This window comes from Phaseolus vulgaris, chromosome 5 (genome assembly GCF_000499845.2).
Source record: "Phaseolus vulgaris cultivar G19833 chromosome 5, P. vulgaris v2.0, whole genome shotgun sequence".
In the NCBI taxonomy this organism is placed as follows: domain Eukaryota; kingdom Viridiplantae; phylum Streptophyta; class Magnoliopsida; order Fabales; family Fabaceae; genus Phaseolus; species Phaseolus vulgaris.
In genome coordinates, this window is record NC_023755.2 from 26,206,554 (window position 1) to 26,219,125 (window position 12,572).

Here is a 12,572-nt window from a genome sequence, read left to right on the forward strand (position 1 = left end):
AATAAATAAATTATATAAAAGAAAAACGTGTTGCTGCTAATTAAAAATCTAACATCTATTATTTTCTTAATCATTAAGAAATTATTTCTCTCTGCTTAGGGGAATCCTGTGGCAGTTACGCAACTGTTGGGGTTGGTGGATTTTGACCACCCTGCATGCTAGGGAGGAATCTTGTCTATGAAGAATTCATACTAAGGGAGGAATCCTTTTCATATTGGTAGTAGAAGGCTTGGCAGGTCTAGTAAGACAAGCTACTAAGGCGAATCTACTCTCTGGCCTTAAGATTGGGAGGAAGAAGGTTGAGTTGAGTATCCTGCAGTTCGCAGATGACACCATGTTCTTCTGTGAGGATTCCTACACCAATGTGGTGACGTTGAAGGCAATACTCAGGGGTTTTGAGTTAGCTTCAGGTCTGAAGATAAACTTTCACAAGTCAAAACTAGCAGGCATCAATGTCCAAAGTAACAACTTAGATTGCTATGCCAAGACCCTCAACTGTGCTCAAATGGGGATACCTTTCAAATATTTGGGCCTTGAAGTAGGAGGGAATCCTAGGACAAGCAAGTTTTGGGAGCCTGTGCTAAACAAGTTAAAAGACCGACTCAACGTGTGGAAGGGTAGATTCCTATCCATGGCAGGGAGGGTGTGCTTAATCAAATCGGTTCTCACCTCTGTCCCGCTTTACTACCTATCTATGTATAAAGCACCGGCGTCGATCTGCAAGAGTATCACCAGAATCCAAAGGAGGTTTCTTTGGGGTTGGGGGAAGGAGAAGACGTCTATCTCTTGGGTAAGCTGGGAAGTTGTGTGCAAAAATAGAGAGGAGGGTGGTCTGGGTGTGAGAGAGATTCGGAAGTTCAATGCAGCTCTTCTGGCTAAATGGAGGTGGAGATACATTTCGGAGGAGAAAGGGAGATGGAAGGAACTGCTAGATTCAAAGTATGGTTCGGAAGTGCAGATTCCGGTCAAACTTCAATCATGGTGGTGGAGAGACTTATACAAAGTATGTAGGGAGGGTGAAGGTGAAGGGTGGTTTTATAAAGAAATTGGATGGAAATTAGGATGTGGAGATAAAATTAGGTTCTGGGAGGATGTGTGGATTGGTAACTGTAATCTCAAAACTTTGTTCCCCAGATTATACTCGTTGTCTTTAAACCAGGGGCACAAGGTGGGAGAGGTAGGTGTGTGGGAAGTGTCGGGGTGGTGCTGGCGGTTAAGGTGGAGACGGGAAAGATTTGAGTGGGAATCCGCTCTAGTACAAGAACTTGAAGTGCTCATAACCACGACAACAATTCTTAAAGAAGAGAAGGACGTCCAGGTATGGGGGAACGAGGAGAAAGGGTGCTTCTCAGTCAATAATGCTTACGTGTGTCTATCAAAACAAGGAAGAGGGCCTCAACATGATGTCTTTAAGTCGCTGTGGGAAGCTAAGGCGTTCCCAAGTGCGGTGACTGTAGCATGGAGAACTATGATGGATAGACTTCCTACTAGAATATGTTTGAGAAGGAGAGGGGTGTTGATGGAAACAACCTTATGTGCTCTTTGCCAGACGAAGGATGAATCGTGTCAACATCTATTTTTGGATTGTAAATATGCTAATCAAGTGTGGTCCATGTGCTTCAAGTGGATTGGAATGTTGTCTGTTCAACACAATGATATAATGGCGCACTTCGAGAGCTTCAACCTGTTTCAGGTTAGTCATAATCAAAACCTGGTTTGGAAAGGGGTTTAGGCAGCGGTAGTCAGGTGTATTTGGGATCAGAGGAACTTGGTAGTGTTCAAACAAGGCGTTGTAGATGCAGAAGAAATTTTTCAGCAAGCACAAATTAAATCTTGGCAATGGCTAAAACATAAGACAAGTTCCTTTAACTACTCCTTAGTGGATTGGGTCCTGAATCCAATGTGCTGCATAAAATGCTACAAATAACCAGATCTTGGTGACATGCTCAGTGGAGGAAAGGAGGAGATGTTGCTAGCGTGGGAACAAGGCATTGGTAGTGTGCTGGTTGCAGGGTTTAGAGGCTGTTGACTAAAGGTTTTTAGTTTCCATTGGTCTTGTCCTGTTCTGTAGGTACCGGCTGAACTGGCCAACTTAGCTTCTCAGACAGATCGGTGGTGAATTGCCCCTGTCATGCTCATTGGATTGGAAGTTGTTGTCACAGCCATATTTGCGGGATGGTGATTTTAATTCACCTATGGAAGGTTGCAATGCAGCTGGCTATAGTGGGCGAACCTGAGCAAAGGAGTACCTCAGGGTTCTCCTTGGAAGGGTGAGGTCTATTGTTGGTGTAAGTAGCGGAAGGCAAGGGTTCTGGCTCTGGAGCATCTGAAGGACTGTTATGTGGAAGGATAATACTACAGTCGGTGATCGTCGAAGGTATGCAAGTCAACATGATCGCCGGTCGGTGAAGTGGTGCTTTACATAGGTTAACTTGATTGCCGATCGGTGAAGCGGCATGACCCATTTGTATGTAGTCGGTGATCGCCGATTGTGCAAAGCTCAACATGATCGCCGGTTGATGAAGCGGCGCTCTCCATCTCTGTGCAGACGGCGATCGTAGATGGCAGCACTCAACATGATCGCCGGTTATAAAAAACGGCGATGGTCAATATGATCACCGATCGAGGAAGCAGCGTTCCCCATATGCGGTGGATGTCGAAATGATGCAAAGGCTAACATGATCGCCGGTCGGTGGTCGCCGAAGTTATGCAAAGATAATCGCTAGTCGAGGAAGTGGCATGCTCTTTATGGATGTAGTCGGTGGTCGCCGAAGGCGATGTGCATGGGTAACTCGTTGCGTGGCGAGGTGAATGTAGTTTCGTGGTCTTCTATAAGGGTTAAGTTGGTTCTGTCTTAGGTGGTGAGTGAGGGTCTTTTGTGGTGGTTTTGTCTGTTGGGGTAAATGGGTAAACCATATTTGAGGTTGGCTCTTTTATGTCTAGCAGAATCGGTTTAGCTTATGCGTACAGTCTAGACTTTAAGGTCTGATGTATACGGGTTGGGACACCCCTAAAGTGTCTCTTTTAATTTTATTAATTCGTTGCTGATAAAAAAAAAAGAATTGGAATTGGAGTAGTGATCCTCTGGGACAAATTTCTCAGGTGTCGTTACCATGTGTAGGAAGTACTCCTGTTATGCTTCAACCCAGGTTGGTGCTAGAGGCTGATGACGTGCTTTTTTGAGGCAACTGGTTGGTGTGGAGGCTTAATTTTTGGGTGCACAGTAGAGCATTGGGGTTGTTTTAATAGCATGGGGTGCAGCTTTTGTTGTAGGAGTAAATCCTAGTTAGATACAAAGGGTACCACATAATCCATTTGTAGGGATGTAGGGTGCTATGTGTTGAAGTGCTGGTGCCGCCCCTGACCCTAGTCCTTGCTGTTGATATGGTGATTCTGATGGCAGTCGCGGTTGCTACTTTTCAAGGCCAAATCAAGAGTTATGCAGGAGCAAAGTAGTGATCATGACATGAAGTAGGAAGGAAGAAGTAAGAGGCCATGGAGCTGTCTGGCAGCAGAGGATGGGGATTTTCTAGGACTAATTCGGTTGTTATCAAGATGCAGCTAGTTTTGTCTTGTTGATAAGGGAGGGGAGGGAGTTCTTTTTTCTCATCACTCCAGTAGCTGTGTAGTAGGTTACTTATACCAGCAACTTCTTTTTTCTGCTAGTCTATATGCAGATCAGGTATCCTTTGGGTTGGGACTCCTAAGTACTTTAAGTTCTCTAGTATTAAAGGCTCTAACTCTTATCTTGTTTTGTTTTTGGTGTTTGGTTAAATTAGAAGTGTCTATGTATAAGGGTTGAGACCACCCTTAAGTGTCTCATTCTATTTTATTAATTTATTGCTGATAAAAAAAAAATAAATTATTTCTTGAGAAAAATTTATTATATTAAATCTTAAAAAATAACTTTTGCTCATATATTTTTCCGTCAAACGAATTTCAAAATCTAATATTTCTATGGAACATTCCTTCTTGTTTCATATACTTCATTGCCACCCAAATAAAATAAGAGATGTAGTATAGTTTAAAATGTCTAGAGTGGCAAGTTGCAAATAAATTTAATTGACTTTATTCAAAAGTAATATTAATTGTGACTGCTACAAGAGTTGGAACGAATAAGACTTTGAAGACAATTGCTTAGACATATTTAAATTATACGTGATTTACTTGATTTTTTATAAAAATACTATTAATGTACTAAATTAAACTCTATTATAATTATTTTACTTTTTTTACTATTGATTAATATAAAACTCAAATATTCATAATATTTAATAAAAACAAGCTAAGAAAATATGAAATTATAAAATATTTTCTAATGGTTCAGTCCTCAATAAGTAGAAACAGTTTCATTGTGCTTTTCATTCTCTTTTGAAAGTGATTTTGGTTTCTATAACTCTAAGGTTGAGTCAATTTCAAATGTTTGAAGTATTTCTGAAGAAAAAAAAAATACTAAAGGGAGTTTTATTAAAACTTTTTAAAAAGGATTAAACATTTTTTTTTCAATGATTAATATATTATTTTTTTTAATTTCTCAAAAATTACTCTTAATAAAATCCAACTCGTTGAATTTCCCTAGGTCTTTTCCAAATATATACCCTTTTCAAAAGCACAAGAAAGTGCTTTACACTTTCACATAGAGACCACGATGTTATATATATGTGTGTGTATATATATATATATATATATATATATATATATATATATATATATTCTTTTTGTCTTCCATAAATACTATGCAGTATATTGATTAAACTGTGTTTTTAATCTTTAATTTTTTTTCTCAAACTAAAAAAAGAAACTAATTTTAGTTTTTCAAATTTAAAAATTTTATTTTAATATTTTAGATTTTGAAACTAAATTTTTTATTTCTTAAATTTATAATTTTAAATTAGAAGTAATTTAAAAAAAAAAAACGTGTTAGTCCATCAAGTTTAATAATTATGAGTTAAAAAAGCATTTCTTAAATTTGAAGAATTAAAGTAGTTTCAAAACAATACAAATACCAAGACTAAATTTGCTTTAAATGTCAAAAAAATATGTAATAAAGCGTTGAATATTTATTTGATGTCCATTATTGAATATTGAATTGGAAGAATTGACCTGCTTTCGTCTTCCAACCTACTCTTCATTAATTGGCTTCATTAATTGGACGGTCAAGTCTGCAAATTTTATATTGCAAGTTCAAATTAAAAATATAACTAAAGATGTAGAAAATTGTGAGACTAAATAGTATAAATTTGCGTCATGTAAGAGAAAAACTAAATTATGTGTTGACTAAAACTTGCATTGCTACTATAAATTAGATCAACTAAAAAAATATATTCGTTGACTGGTGTACCGTCCTGATAGTCGGAGGTGATGACATGGCAGCAAGCTATTATGTAGGCGTGTTGAGCAGGGTCCATGGCTGGCAGAAGGAAAGGAAGTCGGGGGGCTCGTGTAGTCGCCAGTTATTAAGTTGGCGTGCTCCGGTCTCTAGCATACCTAAACCGGCGGTCACCGGGTTTGAGATGAAGTCGCCGGATGCGAACCCAGACGACCTAGTGGTTAGAGATCGCCGAAACAAGGACATCGCCGAAGATGAAGTCAGATAGTCATTTCCTAGCCAGAGGACGAGGTCGGGAGACAGCTTACCTGAACATACACGGTGAAGCAAGAAAAGTAGATCATGAAGGCGGCCGGCGAGACCACAGGGAAGGTGTGTACGAAGGCACCCGAACTCGCCACGCAGAAGAGATCACGCTCCAAGGCAGCTGTGCGCTGAGTTGTTTCACGCATAAGTAACTTAGCCAAAAAGCCTGAAGGATAAGAAGTGGCGCCCAAGTCAAGGATGCTCCAGATGGTGACACGTGTACAGCTGGATGCGGGCCACGTGTCCAGATGTGTAACTGTCAGGAGAGAGAAAGTGCATAGGTATATAAGAGATTCTAACGAACTTCTGAGGTACGCACGTTTAGATTACTTCTTTACGCTTGCGAGACTTGAGTACGCTGAGAGAGAATTTTGCACGGTTCCTTAGAGTTCTTGAGTTTTCTCTTAGTATTTGGTGGTTCAGTCGCTGACTTAAACGTCGGAGCGTGATCGGCCGCAGCGGCACCGTTCTGTCTTTTGCAGGTTCTTGAGGTGAATCAAAGCGAAGGACCGAAGCTAACACGGTGCAGAAGTCGATCCAGATTTGACGAGGCAAGGCTCCAGCGTCTTGGTCAACAGGCAGGATCATCAGGCGCCCATCGTGGGGTCGTGTAAAACTTGTTCCCATCCACAGCGTGAGTTCTTGGAGTTCCTGTAGTTCCTGTGTGGTTGTGTGCTGGTGCAACCTTCTTCCGCCGTTCATCCAAGCTTTGTTCGGTAGTTTTGTGTTTTCCACCGTTCGTTTGGGTTCTGATCGGTAGTGTGAGGTTTTCCACCGTTCGTTCGAGCTTTCGATCGGTTTTCTTGGAGTTTCTTGCTGTTCGCGCGGTTTTTAATCGGTTGTTCGGTGCTTTCCCCGTTCGATTGCGTTTCTGGTTAGTGAGTCGGGAGCTTGCTGGAGAAGCGGTGGTTTTGTGGTGAAGTCGCGAGTTTCTGTGAAGGTTTCTGCTGGTTGAGTTCGCGTTCTTGAAGTTCTTCGGAGTTTACGAAGTTCTGACCGATTGATCGCTGAATCGATCGTTGCTGAAGGAGGTGTTGTTCGTCGCTCATTGTGATATGTCAAGTTTTCATGAGAAAGATGAGAAGCAACCGTTCAAGTCCAGTTGCGCCGGTTGCTGCTGAAGGCGCCATGACTATGGCACAGATGGTGGAGATTATGCGCGCGTTGCACGCGAATTTGGAGGCCTCGCGCATAGAGCAGGCGAAGATGCATGAGGACCTGGTCGCCTCTCAGGCTAGAAATGAAGAGCTCAGCAGAGTGACTGAGGAATTGCGCCAAGCTCTTCAGGAGCAGCGAGGGCGCCCAGTCGCTGAAGAGGTCGCGCCGTCAACGCCGCCTCGCGTTTTCCCCATGCCTTTCGCTCAGGCGATCACAGACACGCCTATCCCTGCGAGTGTGGTACCCGTGAAGGCTGTTTTCACCGGCGTGGAGGATCCTGAGGCACATCTCACCACGTTCCATACGCAGATGATGCTGTCAGGAGGCTCGGATGCTGTGTATTGCAAGATGTTTGTGAGCACACTCCAGGGAACAGCACTGGAATGGTTGGTGAGCCTGCCTACAGGTCACATAACCAATTTCCAGCAGTTTTCGAAGCTTTTCGTCGAGCAGTACATAGTGAACAAGGCGCCGCCAAGGGTGTCTTATGATCTGTTCGATATAAGGCAGTACCAGGGAGATGGTCCGCTCGCCGGCCAAGGACGAAGAAATGTTGGTCTACGCCTTCAAAAAGGGCGTGCTGCTGGGACCTTTCTGTGAAGCGCTGATCAGGGCCCACCCCGCCACGTTTGCTGAGGTTAGGCGGCTTGCGATGGCCCACATCGCCGATGAGAGTGAGGACGCCGAGAAGAGAGGGAGCGTGGCCCCAGCCAGGCCACGCGCCCAGACCAGAATCCAACCACAGATGGTGCTGGAGACAGCGGCGGCCAAGAGGGATCAAAGGACCCGCCATCCTTATGATCCAAGGAAAAACAAGGGCAGGGGCCCAGGGCGCCCCAGGGAGTACAATCGCCCGCCGAAGCATAAGTTTGTCATGGGGCTGGCGGACCTGATCGCCATCCCCAACATAGCAGCCAGGCTCAAAGCGCCCGAGAAGGTGGGCGACAAGGTGTTGGGGCCAAAGCCAGATGCCTGGTGCGAATTCCACCAGGGCTTTGGCCACACCGTGGACTCGTGTTTGGCGTTAGGATACCAGCTCGACGACCTGGTCAAGAGCGGGTTCCTAAATGACTACCTGTTGGGCAGAAGGACGGGGGGCGCGTCGAGCTCCCAGCCGGCGGGTGGAGAGGCTTAGCAGCACGAAATGCCCACTCACGGGGAGATCCACACCATCGCGGGAGGTTTCTCGGGTGGTGGATGCACGGCGTCGCAGAGAAAGAAGTATGCGAGGTCAGTGATGACAGTGGACATGTTCGAGGACCACTCGCCAGATGTGGACATCACGTTCACAAGGGAAGATCTCAGGGACGTTGTGCCTCATGACAACGATCCAATTGTCATCTCGCTTGTTACGGCGGGAAGGAAGGTCCACAGGGTTCTGGTGGACCAAGGAAGCTCGGCAGATGTGATGTTCTGGCCGACTTTCACACAGTTGCAGTTGCCCCTTGACCAGCTGAGGCCCTATGGGGGGTGTTTGTATGGTTTCGCTGGCGATCAGGTGGAGGTTAGGGGGTATATAGAGTTAAGAACTACATTCACGGATTAGGCGGGCTCGAGGACGGAGAAAATCAAGTACCTCGTTGTGAATACGCCCTCAGCATATAACATTCTGTTGGGAAGGCCAACACTCAACAGAATAGGAGCTGTGCCTTCGACCAGGCACATGAAGGTGAAGTTGCCATCGATGGAAGGGGTGGTGATCACCATCAAATCTGACCAGAAGGAAGCGAAGAAGTGCTATGAGAATAGCCTAAAAAACAAGAGGTCAGTGAGTTACATCACAACGCCGCCGCCTCCCGGTGTGAAGCCCAAGCCAACAGAATGGCGAGTTGTTGGTGCGGCGATGGAGGTGGCCGCCGGGGGCGACATCGCCATGATGGATGCCGAGGCTGAGGGAGAGAACGCCGAGCGGGAGGAAGAGGCGAGGAACCGCCTAGAGGAAGCGAGGGAGCTGGAAATCGCCAGGGCGGTGATCGCCAGGGAAGCTAGACCCAAACCCGTCGAGGAATGGCTCGAAAGGGAGATCGGGGGAAAGGTCTTCAAGTTGGGAAGATCCTTGGAGGCTGAGCTCCAGGACCAGATTGCCAAGGTGATAGAGCGGCATCTGGATGCTTTCGCATGGTCTGCTGCAGACATGCCGGGAATTGACCCCGACTTCATGTGCCATCATCTAGCAATGGACAACCAGGTCAGACCAGTGCGACAAAGGAGAAGGAAATTCAACGAGGAGAGAAGGCAGGCGATCAAGGAGGAAACCCAGAAGCTCCTCGCTGCAGGCCATATCAGGGAAGTCCAGTACCCTGAGTGGCTAGCCAATGTCGTGCTGGTGAAGAAAAGCAATGGAAAATGGCGCATGTGCGTTGATTTCACTGATCTGAACAAGGCTTGCCCAAAGGATTCGTATCCTTTGCCAAGCATAGACGCCCTGGTCGACAGTGCTGCAGGGTGTAAGTTGCTGAGTTTCCTGGACGCCTTCTCGGGGTACAACCAGATAAAGATGCATCCCATGGATGAAGAGAAGACCGCCTTCATGACCGAGAGATCGTGCTACTGCTACAAGGTGATGCCCTTTGGGCTGAAGAATGCGGGGGCCACGTACCAAAGGTTGATGGATCGGGTACTTGCACCTATGCTGGGGAGGAATGTGCAAGCGTACGTAGATGACATGGTCGTGACCTCGCTGGAGAAGAGCAAGCACGTCGCGGACTTGGAAGAGTTGTTCACCACAATCGCCAAGTTCAGGTTGAAGTTGAACCCCGAGAAGTGCATTTTCAGCGTGGAGGCGGGAAAGTTCTTGGGATTTCTCTTGACTGAAAGAGGAATAAAAGCCAATCCTGATAAGTGTGCTGCCATCTTGGCGATGAGGAGCCCGACTACCGTGAAGGAAGTGCAGCAACTTACAGGTCGGATGGCCGCCCTGTCTCGTTTCGTATCAGCCAGCGGAGAGAAGGGCCATCCGTACTTTCAGTGCTTAAGGCGGAACAACAAATTTGCCTGGACGAAGGAATGTGAAGAGGCCTTCGACAAGCTTAAAGAGTACCTGGCGAGCCCGCCGATTTTGTGCAAACCGTTGGTGGGGACCCCTCTCAGGTTGTATTTTGCTGTGACTGAGAGGGCGGTGAGTGCGGTGCTCGCCCAAGACCAGGACCAGGCTCAGAAGCCTATTTATTTCGTCAGCAAAGTGCTGCAGGGCCCGGAGGTGAGGTATCAGGCCCTGGAGAAAGCCGCGCTGGCTGTGGTATTTTCCAAGTTTTACAATACTGGTGATGACCGACTTGCCCATCCAGAAGGTTCTGAAGAAGCCCGATGTAGCTGGGAGGATGGTGAAGTGGGCGGTGGAGCTGTCGGAGTTCGATATCAAGTATGAGCCCCGAGGTCCGATCAAGGGGCAGATTTTCGCTGATTTCGTGGTCGAGCTCTCTTCAGAAGCAGCACGAGTTGAGGGGGATGACTTCCGTTGGGTGCTCTCGGTGGACGGATCATCGAACCAGCAGGGTAGCGGTGCTGGAGTCATTTTGGAAGGGCCCAACGGTGTGCTGATTGAGCAATCCCTGAGGTTTGCCTTCAAAGCCAGCAACAATCAAGCAGAGTATGAGGCGCTAATCGCCGGAATCTTGCTGGCCAAGGAGATGGGAGCTAGGGTGCTGATGGCTAAGAGTGACTCACTGCTGGTCACGGGGCAAGTAACAGGCGAGTTCCAGGCCAAAGATCCACAAATGGCGGCTTACCTGGAGTATGTGCAGGAGTTGAAGAGTTCCTTTGTCTCCTTTGGGCAAGGGGGGTAGGCAGAGGACGGTGATCCAAGAAACGCTGAAGACGCCTAGAGCATTTGTGGCAGATCACCTGGTTCTTCAAATAAGCAAGTCGACAGAGAAAGCAGTGAGGAGTCACAGGTCTTTGACTCAGGAGACCTTGAGATCGCCGAGAATAAGAGCACGTCGGGGAGAGAGGGTGAACATGACGCAGGTCTGCGCTACGCATGAGCCAGACACGTGGATAACGCAGTACCAGCGATGCCTGGCAGATGGCCTTCTCCCGCTAGATCCGACGGAGGCTTGGAAGATAAAGAAGAATTCTAGCAAGTTCACAATGATTGATGGTGAGTTGTATAGGTTTGGGTTCACACACCCACTCCTGGAATGTGTGCACAGAGAGAAATGTACAAGAATCATGGCAGAGCTCCACGAAGGGATATGCGGAAGTCACGTCGGGGGTCGAGCTCTGGCCGCAAGAACCCTCCGTGCAGGGTACTATTGGCCTACGATGAGGGAGGACTGTAAGAAGTATGCACAGTGTTGCAAGCAATGTCAGCAGCACGCCGATTGGCACAAGGCGCCTCCCGAGGAGTTGAAGTCGATTTACAGCCCTTGGCCGTTTCATATATGGGGAATCGACATTCTGGGACCTTTTCCATTGGGGATAAGGCAGATGAAGTACTTGGTGGTGGCGATTGAATATTTCACCAAGTGGATCGAAGCAGAACCAGTGGCCCAGATCACCGCACACAAGATCGAGAGCTTCGTGTGGAAGAACATCGTGTGCCGGTTTGGTGTGCCTAAGCGCCTGGTGTCGGACAACGGAACTCAGTTTGCAAGTCACCTGTTGAAGAAGCTGTGCGAAGGGGTGGGAATTCAACAAGTATTTGCATCCGTCGAGCACCCTCAGACAAATGGCCAAGTAGAGTCCGCCAATCGGGTATTGCTGAGAGGCTTGAAGAGAAGACTAGAGAAAGCCAAGGGATCATGGGCTGAGGAGGTACCCCGTATAGTTTGGGCGTACCACACCACCGAGCAGTCAGGAACCCATGAGACCCCGTTTAGCTTGGTCTATGGGTGCGACGTAATGATTCCAGTGGAAATCCAGGAGAGCTCGCCGAGATTCCAGAACTTTGTAGCGGAAGACTCGAACGAGGAAAGAAGGTTGAATCTGGATTTGCTGGATGAGGTCAGGGAGGAGGCGAGATTAAAAGTTGAGGCAGTGAAAAGAAGGATTGAACGAAGATATAACTCGAAGGTGATGCCAAGGCAGTTCAAAGAAGGCGACCTGGTGATGAGGAAGGCCCACCAGTACGAGATGGAGAACAAGTTGTCGCCTAAGTGGACGGGACCGTTCAGAATAACCGAGGCGCTCGGGAACGGTGCCTACCGATTAGAAACATTGGAAGGAGGGGCGATTCCTCGCACTTGGAACGCCACGCACCTCAAGTTATATTACAGTTAAGAGCTTTGTAAGTAAAAACAAACACGAAGGGTTTGCAAGCTTTCTGTTAAAACAGTTTGAAGGGGGCACTCTTTTTTCCCTAAGGAGGGTTTTTAATGAGGCCACCCAATAAAGAAGAGTTTTTCAAAGATTAAAGTGTTTTAGATTGCATGCTTGTTGTTATTACGAAAATTTTGAAAGAAGACCTTGTCACTTATATGTGATTTAAGGCGAGTTGAAGTCATGTTGCATGCTTTCTAAAAAGTTTTAAGTCCCTATCGCTTTTCGGCGATTAGCGGCATCAGTTAAAGTTTTAAAAGTCCTCATCGTCTTTCGGCGATCGGAGGCACCAGTTAAAAGACCTCAACGCCCTCGTGCGTCCTGAGGCAAGGAAGGGTTAAAGACCTCCTTGTCGTCGAGCGAGTGCAGGCGAGAAAGAGAAAAAGTCCTCAGTGCCTCCAGGGGAGAGAAGATGTAGCCCCTGGGCAATGTAGAGGCACTAGTAAAAAGTCCTCAGTGCCTCCAGGGGAGAGAAGATGTAGCCCCTGGGGCAATGTAGAGGCACGAGCTAAAGACCTTC